At 41.6% G+C, this 14717-nt stretch overlaps 1 protein-coding gene across 1 annotated transcript in view; it reads left to right on the forward strand.

Moving 5' to 3' along the window:
• The window catches only part of Slc35f1 (solute carrier family 35 member F1), a 427852-nt gene that overhangs the window by 397506 nt on the left and 15629 nt on the right, over positions 1 to 14717 (forward strand). The gene's annotated exons all lie outside the window — the stretch shown is intronic.

A 14717-nucleotide genomic window follows, 5' to 3' on the forward strand; every position in this document is an offset into this window, starting at 1 on the left:
GGAAATAAAAGGTTTGTTTTGGCTCACAGTTCAGAAGGAAACCATTCCATTCACGTGAGGGCAGGCCTGGCAGCAAGAGCCTGAGGCTGGCCTGCCATTCAGGAAGCACAATGATCTCATTCCATCACACACAAAAGACACAGAGAGAAACAGAAAATGGGACCAGTTTAGCAAACCCTCAAAACCCATCCCAGTAATATACTTTCTCCAACAAGGTGCCACCTCCTCATGGTTTCATAAAGCACCAACTGGGGGCCGAGTCTTCAAATACATATGCCTCTGGGGGACAGTTCTCATTCAAAGCACAGCAAAGACCCTACACATATCTTCACAGAGGCAGGCGTGGCTAACTGAGAATTACATGCCAACGTCCACTGCTATTCCTCTAACATCACACTTGCTGCACCCATTAATAATCAATTAGAACTGGCATGTGTGAAGAGGCCCACTTTGTATTTATTCATTAATTCTAGAAGATAAGGATTGATGGGGATTTGACACAGTATGACCAAGTGTAGAATGGCCAGTCACAAATATCCAAAGCAGGACATGGGAAAGGAGAAAAGGCAGCAAAGGAAGCCCCTAGACCCTGCTAGTCAAGTGCATCAGAGGGTATCACAAGTACAGAGGGTGTAGGGTCATGTGAGCAGACAAAGCTCCTTCAACCATGTGACACTGGGCTTGGCTTGAGGGGGGTGGGGTTCTTAGAGAAATGATAAACTAGAAAGTGCTGGTTCTGGAGACAAGAGGCAAAGCTGAAGTGAATAATGAGAATTATTGTAGAAAGAGGCTGAAGTCCTACTCAAAACAGAGAGGAGAACACAGACCAGGCCAGTCCATGAGAGGGCCGGAGACATCCAAAAGACCATGCAATCAAGTAGTCTCCTATATGCTATGGTTTTCCCCAAATGTAAGCGACAAATTCAAATTGTATTTATTTAAAGCATATGTGGTGGGGTTTGAAAGAAAATGGCCCCCAAAGGCAGTGGTACTATTAGGAGTTGTGACTTTGTTGGAGTCGGTGTGGCCTTGTTGAAAGAAGTATGTCACCATAGGGGCAGGCTTCTATGCTAAAGCTAAACCCAGTGTAACTATTCACTTCCTATTTTCTGTGAGTCAAGATGTAGATTTCTCAGCTACTTCCCCAGCACTATGTCTGAGTGCATGACACCCACATTCCACCACAACAATGGACTGAACCTCTGAAACTGTAAGTCACCCCAGTTAAATGTTTTCCTTTATAAGAGTTGCCGTGGGCATGGTGTCTCTTCACAACATAGAACAAGACACATATTTTCAGGACACATATTTTGTGAAAGTCTTACCACAATCAAGCTAATTTACACAAATATTCCTCTCTCTCTCCCCCCCTCTCTTTCTCTTTCTCTCCCTCTCTCCCTCCCTCCCTCCCTCCCCCCTCTCACTCCCTCTCCCTCGCCCCCTCTCTCTCTCATTAAGACTGTCTTCTTCAGATTTCAAGCAAGCATTACCATTACTTTAGTCACCTCGCTGGGCGCTAGTGTGCAGAGTTTACTCATTTTCTAACAGGAAGCTTTCTTTCTTTGGCTAACATCTCCTTAGTTTTCTGTGAGTCTTTACTTTGCATGGGGTCTTTTGCCCCATATAGCATCAAACTGACGGCTGAAAGAAGCTTCCCAAAGTTGGGCCATATTTGTTTTTTTAACTCATTTTGTCCAAATCCTGCAATTTCTGTGTCCTGAGCTCACCCAAGTCCTCATAGAGGTAAAATTGTCTTCCACTCAGGTTGCCCCTGATACAGTGCTGGGAGGGCCAGGCTCCCTCAAAACCTCAATTATTTTCTAGAGTCTTGGGGACCCCTTGGCCATGGTCTCATCACTATGGCAGAGAGACTAGCTTTCTCCCTTAAAGTATCCTGATCTGGTCCACTCCTTAGCATGAACTCAGTTTTTATCAGTTAACCTTGTAATTGAAACTCTAATTATTAGTTAACAACTTCATTGGCTCCTAAATAGGAAGAATCTCATCATCTCTTTAGGAACTCCCAGAGATCCGCCTGCCTCTGCCTCCTGAGTGCTGGGATTAAAGGCGTGCGCCACCATCGCCCAGCTTCAACATGATATTCTTGAAAGAATAAAATGCAGATTCATCAGCCACCCACTAAAACCTCAAAGTCAGAATCTGGGAATATATTTAGGAAGCTTTAGCTAAATAGTCAGCTTCTCTATGAGTCCAGTGCTTTCTGAATTTGAGCAACTTAAATTCAAAGTAAAAACATTAGTAAATTTTATAAAATTGAAAAAAGTCGTGGTAATAAAGTATTAATTTATAAGTTCTATGGAGATATTGGAAGAAAAAGCTGGTTATATTTTTATACATCTATTTTAGAAAAATATATATTTAAGTCTCGTTTATTTGTATTTCATCTATCTGTCTGTCTCTGTGTGTCTATCAGTTTATCTACCTTGAAATATGTTGCTGTGTACCCCAGACTGACCACGAAGTTACCGTGTAGTTGAAGGTAACTTTCACCTTCTGACCCTCCTGTGTCTATCTCCCACAAGCTGGGATTACATGTGTGTGCCATCACAGCAGGTGCCAGGTACTGAACCCAGGCCTTCATGCATGCGAGGGAATCAAGCACTGTACCAATGGAGCCAGATTCCATGACCTTCTTGTACATCTTGCATTATTTCTGTTTTCATTATTGAAAGTCAATAGTTCCTGGCGTACTCTGGATACGAGACTCATATCAGGTAGACGGCTTGCAAATGCTTCCCCCTTTTGGTGGTTGTCGCTTGTTCGCTTTTTTCCACATACATCTGAAGAACAAAAGTTTTCTAAATATACTTTTGATGACATCAAATGTGCCTATTGTTATTTAATTGTGGAAGAAATCAAGGAATCCCACTATTGTGCTGAGCTGCTGAGTCTTCTCTGAATGCTTTCTATATTCTATGGGTTCCTTCCTCGAGGCTCCTCCTAGTAGCTTCAAATTGCTTTCTTCTTTCTGCTCTAGAGGAATAGTTGACAGCCACAACTAAGGAAGAAATGTTCAGGTGAGGATGTTGTAAGTATGAAGAGTAGGTGCAAGCTGGTCATTCTCAACGATGGCTTCATGTGAAGAGTCTTCAGGATCCTGCTGTACAATCTCCAGTTTCCCTGATCCGGGAATTCTATGCATTGAATGTGTGAAAACCTGGCAGTGCCCTCTACTATTCGCCTGTAGTTAAACCCCTGGTTCAGACATACAAGCAAACAGCTAGGACCAAGTGGCGCCAATAAAAAAAAAATTACTGCTAACTAGTCCCTCTGTCAGGAAGTCATCATTCCGAATGTGAAATTGACTTCCATAGGAATCAGTTCTCATCACTGCGGGAGACAGGACAAGGATGTGAGTGCAGGAATGTAGAGGGCCTCCTGCTTCAGTGCTGGAGACTAGAACAGTGGCCGGGATCTCTAGGTTTTACCGCTGCCTGCAGTTCGAGTTTTTCCTCTCGCTTCACCGTGATGTGTTTATGCCTCCTTCTGGTGTGGTTATGAGCGACTGTAAGTTGAGCGGAAAGGCGACTTTCTCAAAAATGTTGCTTACCCACACAGAATTAAATGACTAAATGAGACTCTCCTGCCCAGCATTCATTATTCGCTCTTCCTTACTCTGTACTCCCAGGGGGAGAAATCCATTCTTTCTCCCTCCCTTTAGCTGGCAGCAGCATCTCTGTCTTAGTGCTGACTGGACAATACAGCCCTCGTCCTGGAAAGCAAGTGTCTTGATTCTAAATGAGACTATCTGGATAGAATGGGGCTCATGCAATCTCCACGTTTATGACTTTGGAAAGTGGCTTTGAGCTTCTGTTCTTTATTTTCTGACAGCGATATTGAATCCAGAATAGTAAATCTGCAGCGACCTATGGAAAGGCTGAGAAAAGAGCCTTACTCAGCTTCAGGAGTCCCTAAAACCAAATCCAAGGAGAGACTGGCATAGAAACTTTTCAGTTTGGTAGTCTTGGCTTTTTAAGGTCAGAGCATCATCTTACAGACTTTGTGTGTTTCGTATAAAGATTAGATTTACAAATGGAGACTTGCTGCTTTGATAACGTCCCACAACCCCAGTGGCTGACCAGGGGCTTAACATGTAGTTCGGGAAGTCAGATGGCTCAGTAATAGTCACATTTTGGTGACTCTGTTGCTTCTGGGAGGCTTTGGGGGAGAACCCCACTTCCTATCCAGCTTTTAAAGACTTCCTATATTTCCCTTGTCTTCTGGCCCCTTCCTCCATCTTCCAAGTCAGGATATAGTACCTTCAAAACTGATTAGTCCTGATTTCCAATATATTAGGGACCATTGGATTATAGTAAGCTTCCCCAATAACCCATGATAATCTCCCCATCACCAAATCCTTAATTTAATGCCATCGGCAGAGCCCTTTTTGACAGGTTAAGTAACATGTTATTCAAAGATCTCATCATTGAGGAACACAATGTTCTGGCTACACAGGGGTACTATTAATAGTCACAGGAGATAACCAGAATGCCCTGGCTGCAGGTCAGGCCAGCTGGGGCGTGATGATGCCCTGTGCAGAAACCATGTCTGGACAATGACCATTCTCCCTCAGACACCTGTACTCTGGTGGAATTTCTCAAAGGCATCCCAATGTCCTGATAATATGTGGTTTTAATAATGAAATCAGTAATTCATGTGGGGAGAAAATAAAGTGGAGTTCAAGAACTCCTTTCATGTCCTCTGTGTGCAAAACGAGTTGAATAACTGAACATTAAGATGTGGCCAAAGTCAGAGGATTTGGGATGTAAAGTGTGGTTTGCATTTACTCTTTAAATTCTTTGTGGTGGATACTTATTGTCTCTAGATTTCAAGAGGATGAGATTCGCCATATGTAGATCTCAGAAGAGTAAGTTGGAAGAAATTGCTGCTCAGCAGTGACTGGAGACCATAGGCTTCGAAGATTAAACGTATAACTCAGGCTTAGCAATCCCTGTCTCATTCTATTGTCATGTACTACTGATTTTAAAATTGTATAACTAGATTCAACTCTTAAAAATTTGCTCTGAGTTCTTGCTAACTCATCTCATGTTTGAATAGCCAAATGTGACCTCTCACTCATAAAACTATAAGCTAGGCGGTAGTAGCATGAGCCTTTAATCCCAGCATTCCAGAAACAGACACAGGGGATCTCTAAGAATTTGAGACCAACCTGGACTACAGAGCTAATTCCGGGACAGCCAGAGCTACACAAAGAAACCCTGTCTTCAAAAACCAAAACCAACAACAAAAGAGTAGACATATTCCAACAGACATTTCAACTGTGCTTTTTGCATATTTTCTTTGGTGCAATAGATTTTTATGAGTAATCCAGAAACACAAACAGCACTTGAAGGTTGCTAAAATAAAATGAAATGTGTGGAAAATCCTTCAGTAAAATAGTGGCCAATATTGGATGCGGGGAATATTTCTTCCTGTCTGGCATTTAAACCAGGGACTAACTTCCACATATCTGCTATAACCGTTTCGTGGCTTTTTCACTGTGCCACAGAACCGCTACAATAATTAACATTTAGAGGCATTTCTTAAGGAGGAACTGACGTCATAGTTTGGATAACACACTCTAGAAAACGATGGGAAAAAGTTAACAGCGTGAACTCTCTTCTGGTCCCCATCGAACACTCCACTTAGGTCACCAGCTCATATATTTGTTCACTCAGAGCATCAGGGAGCTACAACACCCTGCTTGAAGAGCAGTATCTTACGATCATAAGGTTTCTATAAAACTTTATTCTTGCATCAAATGCTTTTACCATCCAAATAGTCACTAAAAAAATGTATCCAAGAAAGTGACCTCAGCTGTTTGGTGTAAAGTGATGAATGTCCATGCCACAGAATTTCATTTCTTTTCATTAGGAACCATGCAGAATATTTTTGTCTAAACCTTGTATGGGATGACTTATCCTATGATCTCCAGGAGTTATAAAGAAATCAGAAAAAGAGTCTCAATGACCACTTGTGCTAACACCCGAGGTTAGATCCCTCAAGGTCAGAACTGGAGCTCTGTGATGCCCTGATCCTCTCTCCTGCCACTATTGTCACAGCCCACATGTCACCTTCCCTTCCAGTTTCACTGTCATCGTAAGAAATTTGGCACGTGAAATTGAATAATGCGGGCATGATTCATTTTAATGATGTATTATCATGTGTTAAATTTAAAATAACTTCATCCCATAAATATTTATCCTGGGCCCTGCTATGTGCAGTTGTTGCTTTGTGATTTGCCACCTTATTTACAAACAAAGTCGACAGAAGCACTAAAAATCACCAGGCAGATGGATGCAAAAGATGAGATTCCAAACCCCAGAAACTTGAATTGGGCAGCAATTTCAAATACCTTTGGCGTCTAAGTGCCCGTGCCAGATAGTTTGCAGTGGAACCCTTTCATTAAGAGTGAAATCTTTCATTAGACGTAGGTCAAACTCCTGAGCTGTGTAGTCCTGTTGATCCTCTGTGGCAATGAGCAATTTCAGTAATGTGCCTGTCTTTAGAAATCAGGGCACACAGACTCTTCCCATGACAACTGGTAAACATCAGGGCAGTTATTCACATTATATGTATATAAAAATACCCTCTCTCATATGCATTGCATTCTGTTTCATTTTGTTTTTTTAAATGAACAACCTTGCCACTTTTTTATTTTTTTATTGCTTTATAAATAATACCATTCAAGATTTCCACTCCCTCCCCTCCTCCCATTTCCCTCCAGCTCCCTCACTTATCCTCCCCTTCCCCCTCCAGTCCTAAGGGAGAGCAGGGTACCCTGCCCTGTGGGAAGTCCAAGGTCCTCCCCCCTCCATTCAGGTCTAGGAAGGTGTGCATCCAAATAGAATAGGATCCCAAAAAGCCAGTACATGCTGTAGAGACAAATCATTGGCTCCTCAGTCTGCCTCAATTGTCAGCCACATTCAGAGGGTCCAGTTTGATCCCATGCTCGCTCAGTCCCAGTCCAGCTTGCTTTGGTGAGCTCCCATTAGATCAGGCACACTGTCTCAGTGGGTGGACCAACCCCTCATGGTCCTGACTTCTCCCTCCTTCTGCTCTTCAACTGGACCTTGGGAGCTCAGTCCAGTGCTCCCATGTGGGACTCTGTCTCTATCTCCATCTGTCACTGGACAAAGGTTCTATTCAAGATAGTCACCAGTCTGACTATGGGACAAGGCCAGTTCAGGCACCCTCTCCACCACTGCCCAGGGTCCTAGCTAGGGACATCCCCGTGAACACCTGGGAACCCCTCTAGCGCCAAGTCTCTTGCCAACCCCAAAATGGCTCCCTTAATTAAGATATCTTCTTCCCTGCTCCCATATCCATCCGTCTTCCATCTAAACCATCTCACTCCCCCAACCTCTCCCCAACTCTCCCCTTCTCCCTTCTCTCTAGGAGAAGGAAGGAGAGTAAAAAGTAGGGGATTTTAAGTTCATCATGTTCAGACATAAATTGAGAACATGAGATTTAAAAGTTAATTCTTAGCTTTTAATGACTGTCTTAGGTACATTACGACTGTGTCAGGTGTGTAGAGAATTAAAGAAATTCATTAATTCATTTCCTAGGCCAAAGGCATCTATCACCACATAAAATGATCCAACATTTTAACTTGGCTTCTCTGTGCCCACTAGGCCTTAGCTTATCGTGTTCTGAGACTCTTCCTTCTGCGATGAGTTGGGGTGAGTGTTGTTGACTGCTCCCATACAGGCTCTCGGGTTATGTGGGAGTGATTTCTTATTAATAAAGAAACTGCCTAGGCCCATTTGATAGGCCACCCTTAGGTGGGTGGAGTAAACAGAACAGAATGCTGGGAGAAAAAAGCTGAGTCAGGCAGTCCCCATGATTCTCACTCCCAACACAGCCACAGGTTAAGATCTTCTCTGGAAAGCCACCTCGTGGGCTACACAGATTATTAGAAATGGGCTAGGTCAATATGTAAGAGCTAGCCAATAAGAGGCTGGAACTAATGGGCCAGGCAGTGTTTAAAAGAATACAGTTTCCGTGTAATTATTTCGGGTGTAAAGCTAGCCGTGAGGGCGGCCGGGTGCCAGGAACGTAGCCCGCTGCTTATTATTTCAACACTCAAGTGCCCAGGTTTCATTTATTATCTGCCACCCTCTAGGGCAAGGATCAAAAATGACTTGTACGTCACACTCCTGCTCTTATAAAGAAAGTTCTACTAAGGCACAGACATGGCCTCTTCATATGTGAACCACGTTGCTTTGTGTGCAATGGCCATGTTGATTTTATTTCCTAGGTAGGGACTGGAAAATGGCTCAGAAGTCAAGAGCACTAACTGCTATTCCAGAGGATCCAGATTTAATCCTCAGCATCCACAGGGCAGCTCCTAACTGTCTGTGACTCCAGCCCCAGGGGATCCATTGCCTTCTTCTGGCTTCTGGGGACATTGCATACATGTGGTGAAGAAACAGGTTTGCAGACAAAACACCCATATACGCAAAGTAATAAGATAAAATAAAAATATTTACTAGGTATAAGAAGTTTATTGATATCCGAGCTAGACCTTCAGTGGGTGTTCGTGAGACATACTGGTGACCTGTCAGGCAACGAATACCAAGTGTCTTTAACCTCCTTCCCATTCTATTGGTCAGAACTCAATCACATAGCCACAGCAAGGTTGAAAATGTAGTCAACCCATTTATGTAAGAGGAAAAGAAAATAGATTTAGTAAAAAAAATCATTTCCATTTGCCAAATATTCTTGAAGGAATAGAAAAGTTGGGGACAAATTGTAAAGCATTCCCAGAATGACAGAGAGAGGTCAAAGTTCCTTCTACGTAAGTCTATTATAAGCTCCATGTCACAAAGACATTTGAAACTTGCAGCACAATAACAAACTGTGAGGGAAAATGGCCAGGTTAGAGGTGCCATGGATTGACTCAAAGGAAAAGCTTGCGTTTGCATTGGGCCCAGCAGAGAATAAACAGCCCTGGTTGTCTCCTCAGAGGCTGCAGTGGGTGTGTTCATCATCACAGTGCATGTCTGGCCCTATACTGAGATGTCTTCCTTATACTGAGATGCCTGACTTGCACAGCAAACCTGTAAAGATTTAGCCCCCATGGCCTAGAATATTAGTGAGACAAGTTCACAGAAACCATAGCATCTTTTATACTAAGATAACAAAGACTGGCTCCAACATAAAGTCTAAAACAAAGCTATGACTTATGGCTTGCCTCATTTTTAGAGGATAACCCCTTTGTCTCTTGAGCTGCCATCCCAGTTTCCCTCAGAGCCCAGTGAATGAAGCCTCTGAGACCACATGCCGTCCCAAGAAACAGAGAAAGGTGCTGAAGTGTTTCCCTTTTGGGAGATGTTCCTTCACGTCCCCCCAGTTTGCATAATTGCTACTCCATCAAGTCCCTCCACATTGGAGAGACCTGCAAGTACCAAAGCGAGCCAGAACTTCCTTCCCTGAGCACTTTCCACAGTGAATCCTAGGTTTGCAACAGTGATGTCTCATGCTGGAATTCCCTAGATCTCTATTAACTACTTCTTGCCCAGGTATATGGTATTCAGTTTTATTCCTGTCCTTGTTCAGTTGCTTTCGATTTTTTTGATTGGCTTTTCACTGAAGCACGGATGAATTATATGGTCCTGCTTCCTTCTGAATTCTTTACTCAGAAGCAACTTTGTTTTGCAGCCTTACCCATGTAGATGTGCAAGCAAGCATATGTCTATGTCCATCTGCATACATCTGCAAGGCTGTCCACCAAAACATGAACAAAGAGCAAGCTCAGCCAGAATGGTAAACACAAGCCTGAGCCTAGTAATAAGTTCCAGCTCTATGACCTACCGGGAAGCTCCTATTTCCTACAGTGGATCCATCTGACATTCTAATGATGCCCAAAGACTGCTCTTCACAATGCTTTGAAGATTCATAAATAAGATGAATAGGTCTACAAAACCAACTTACTAAAGCTATCAAAATATACTGCTTTTATTTATTTATTTGTCTGTTTGTTTATAGGCAACAGCTCTCTATACACATACATATATATATACACATTGTTTTTTTGAAGATAGCCAAAATATTTTTAAATGTGATAGTATAGTAATATATGAACCACAAGATCTAGAGAGAGGCCCAATAATGGTTGTAATTTCAAAGCGGTGATGAGAAGCAGCAATATTTGAGGAGCTCCATGATACGACCATATCACCATTATACTGGTGAAACATCTCAAATATTGTTGAGGAAGATGTAGCACGTGACTTTCATTAATGTTTTCATAAATGCTAAATGTCAGTTTAGTCAGTGAAAGACAAGGTTTCCCATCCAGATCACAGACTTTTCTGCATTAGAGCAAAGACCTCTGGGTAAGAGTCTCTATGGCGACAGGTGTCTGCAAGCCCAGTACTTGGGAAGCAGGGGGAGAAGGAAGAGCGCAGGGGTTGAGAGCAGTGCAGTTACATGGGGAGATTCCATTTCAAAATGCAGAAGCAAAGAGAAAACTTTGTGATTTGGTGCTGTTATAACAGCCTTGAGCAGAGTTATTTCTCTTAGTGTTCACTTATCCATTGGAAAAATGGACTGTTGATAGTACTTATTTTAAAGGATGCTTTGGGGGAGTAAATGAAATGGTACATGCCTTTAGCATCAGGACCTAAGTATTTCCCTTGAAAAATGTGTTCTTAATAACATCTCTAAAATTTAAAAAAAGAAAAATGCATAAAATGCCACATTTTTATGTGCAGACCTTTTCCTACACTAATTGGAGCTATTTTCGCCCATTTTGGAAAACATAGAGTGACTGTCCTGTAGTGGAGCTCTTGGTGGCATCTAAGGATGAAGTAGGATGACTTCAACTAAGTCAATTTTGAGTTTTATTTTATGTAAAGGATTGAGGGAAAACCAATATGAGTCAGCCACCCTGAACTAAGACAGGAAGAAAAAAACACTAAAGTCATATCTTATGCCAAATAGTGAGTGAGCTGTTGGTGCAACCAGAAAAAGGAGAGACTGGGAGAGTATTCCAAACTGGTGTCGTACTTCTGGTGCAACCCAGGAGCTGTAATATCAGGCAATAATCATATGCACACACTAGCTTGTCCAGAAAAGGAGAGAACTATTTGCATTGTTAATTTGACAATAAATGTCCTTTCTCCATTACATGTCTTTTAGGATACCTTGTCATTCCCATCTCTTCAAAAATGAGAGAGAGAGAGAGAGAGAGAGAGAGAGAGAGAGAGAGAGAGAGAGAGGATCAGAGAGATGGTTATGTATATATTGGTTCATGGATGTTAAATTTAGAAGATATTTACAGACTATTGGAGAAAAATATCTAATAGTAGTAGTAGAGGAACACAAAATTCCATTTGAACTTTAGTCTAAAAAATTAACTAATTCTATTTTTGTAATTGTTCCAAAGTTTAATTTTAAATGTAATATTCGGTGTTTTACATTATGGCGGTACTCAAAAAATTTCAAAAATTATACATTGCTATGTAATTCAGTAGTTATGACATATAAGATTCTATTGAAATAACCAAACTTCTACACCCAGAACTGATGCCCAGACCATGCACATACCTATATTCTGAATTTTAAAATAGATATTGAAGATTGTTTAGTAGGTAGCATCTATGTTTCAGAAAACAAACTGCTATTTATAAATAAAATTTCTATTAATACCATATTATAATTTGTTCCTTGACAGCTCCACATCAAATTTTCTCTACTCATAAATTATTTCATTCTTCTATCCTTCTTGCTATTACCAAACACAGGAAAGAGGAGGAATAAAGAATCGCAGTGTGACTGGAGGAAGCTATGTATGTGTCACTTTGTCGAGAGTTCTGTTCCTTCAGCCATCATCATACCTCTCCGTCATTGCTCATTTCTTTAAGTTGAGAGAGAACGGCTTCCATGCTCATCAATAATTCATACAGGTGTTAAATGAAGCTGAGTCCTCCCGTGCTTCAACAGCAGCGTGTATGTGCCTACAAACTTAAGCATGGAGAATAAAGAAAAATGACTTTGTAGTACAGTTCACTAAGCAGCTAATGTCGAGAAGATGAGTAAGAACAGACTTCAGCCAAGGGTTGAGGTCTGCAGGCACCAAGTTCTATGTCACTGCTAAACCTTGCAGTGTGTCCCATTCCCTCAGCATCAGGATGGTTATGGTAATTTGTGCTCCTCCAAAGGACTTTCCTTCCCCAACTAAATGAGATGTATGCAAGAACTATTTTGGGAGAAGTTGACTGCAGTTTTGTTTGCTAAGGTTTGCATGGCTAACCTTGAAAGCTTTGTTGTACTCTTCTGAATGCCATTTTCCCAGGACATTTTCAGTCTACTGGAAAGACATGAATTCAATAATGAAAGAACTTTAAGGGGAAATTATTGGTAGGAATTATACCCTGAATAACACATAGCTTAGATTAGCAATATAGAAGACAAATATAAATCCTCAATGATTAAAGAGATAAAATATAGAAGAATATGTGTGTGTGTGTGTGTGTGTGTGTGTGTGTGTGTGTGTGTGTGTGTGTATATATACATATATGAGAATATATATGAGAATAAATACACTGTGCAAATGCTCTAAAAAATCACACTTGGCCTACATAGGTAGCTCCATCAGTAATGTTCTTACTTTTTAAGCAGGAAGACCTGAGTTCAATTCAAAGGACCTATGTCATAGAGGCCAGAAGTGCTGATATACCCTTGTAATCTTAGCATTGGCAGGGAGACAGGGAGAGACAGAGCTCATTGGCCCGCCAGCCTAGCCTACTTGATGGGTTCTAGGACAGTGAGAGACCCTGTCTCAAACAAACAAACAAACAAACAAATGGGAATAGCTCCTACATAATGACAGCTAAAGTTTTCCTCTGGCCCTCATGTGTGACTGTACGCATGCACATGCTCAGACACAGAATTATATTTCCTATAAATAGTCTTCTTTGCTAACTGAGATTCAGTATTAACTTGTCTCATTTTCATTTTCCATATTTCATCTGCCTTCCTCTAAGATGGATTTTCTTCTTCTCCTACCACCATGAGTCCCAAACACACCTCTCATCTAGACCATATACCCTCCTCCCAGTTCAACCTTTCTATAGTTCATCTTCCACCAACAGCCAGAGTGATCCCTTTCAACTACAAATTAGACTATGATTTTCTGCTAAGCATCTAGTGATCCTTCTTTCTCATTACATTTGGAGTAAAATATAAATACTCTGGTGACCCACTCTGCTTATCACCATAGTCCAAGCATTGTGTTTATTGAGTTCAGCTGTGTTCATTGAACAGATGGGTAGGTAGGAAGCATTCGGGGTCTTAGGTAATAGTTAACACTCAGTAATTGAGTGAATGACTAATTACCAACCCTCTTCATTTCATACAGTCACTGGACTAGACCACCACAAATACGGTGGTTTAAAGCAGCAGAAATGTATTCTCTCACAGTTTGGATGCCAGGAATCTAAACTGGTTTAAGGGAGCTATGCAACTGTCCTATGGTTCTGCTCGAGAATCTGTTCCTCTCCAGCTTCTGTCCCTGCGTTGTTCCTTTGTAGGTCATCATCTTTAACTTCCACATGACTCAAACTATTGTTCCAAAAGGTTCTGAGTGACTGGAGTTTTGCCTAGATAGGATTGCTGTAGTTTTTTCATTGTCTTTAATCACGTGATGAAGGAGGCATCCGCAGTGATCTGTATCCCAGAAGAACTCCTCCTTACCTTTCTGTTCAGGTTTCTCACAGCAATCAGGATTAATCTCTGGGCCAGACAACTTCCTTCTTTTCCTGTTGACTCAAAAGCAGGAGGAGTCCAAAGTGGCAATGTGACAATCTCAATTTCTAGTTCATTGTAATCATTCTTCTACTTCCTGGGCAGAGCTTGCTTCTCCTGGAATTAAATATTGTTTTAATTGATTTAATTGAGCTATATGTTTCTCTGCTCCCCTCCCTTCCTCTCCCCTCCTCTTCCACATTTTCCCACGGTTCTCATGCTCCCAATTTACTCTGGAGATCTTGTCTCTTTCTACTTCCCATGTAGATTAGATCTATGTATGTCTCTCTTAGGGTCCTCATTGTTGTCTAAATTCTCTGGGATTGTGAATTGTAGGCTGGTTTATTCTTGCTTTATGTCTAAAAGCCACTTAAGAGTGATTACATATGATATTTGTCTTTCTGGGTCTTGGTTACCTCACTCAATATAATGTTTTCTAGATCCATCCATTTGCCTGCAAATTTCAAGATGTCTTTTTTTGTGTGTAGTTCTCCACTGTGTAAATGTACCACATTTTTCTTATCCATTCTTCAGCTGAGGAACATTTAGATTGTTTCTCCTGGAACTAAATCTTATGTCTGTGTAGTACCTGGTCCAGTAGTGAGTAGTGGTACTTCTGTGTCTATCCCTTGATTGCACTGAAATGGGACAGTTGCTCTTTGGGATGCATGACCTGCAACACACATATGAACAAAATAGCCTTTATCAGTTTCCACATTTAGTCCCCTCCTGAATTATCCCAGCCCTTGGTATATCTTTTGTTGGGTGCGGGAAAGAGATGCGTTATGACACAAGAACTCCAGTGGTATGATGGCCCCTGCTCAGTGCATCTCTCAAATACATGTGATCCCATCTTGACTCTATCGTGATAATAAGAACGGCTCATGGGATGGTGATGCAAATGAGCCATCGAGTTCCCTTGGCTGAAACTGAGCCTGTAAACT

This window comes from Microtus pennsylvanicus, chromosome 1, assembly GCF_037038515.1.
Source record: "Microtus pennsylvanicus isolate mMicPen1 chromosome 1, mMicPen1.hap1, whole genome shotgun sequence".
Classification (NCBI taxonomy): Eukaryota; Metazoa; Chordata; class Mammalia; order Rodentia; family Cricetidae; genus Microtus; species Microtus pennsylvanicus.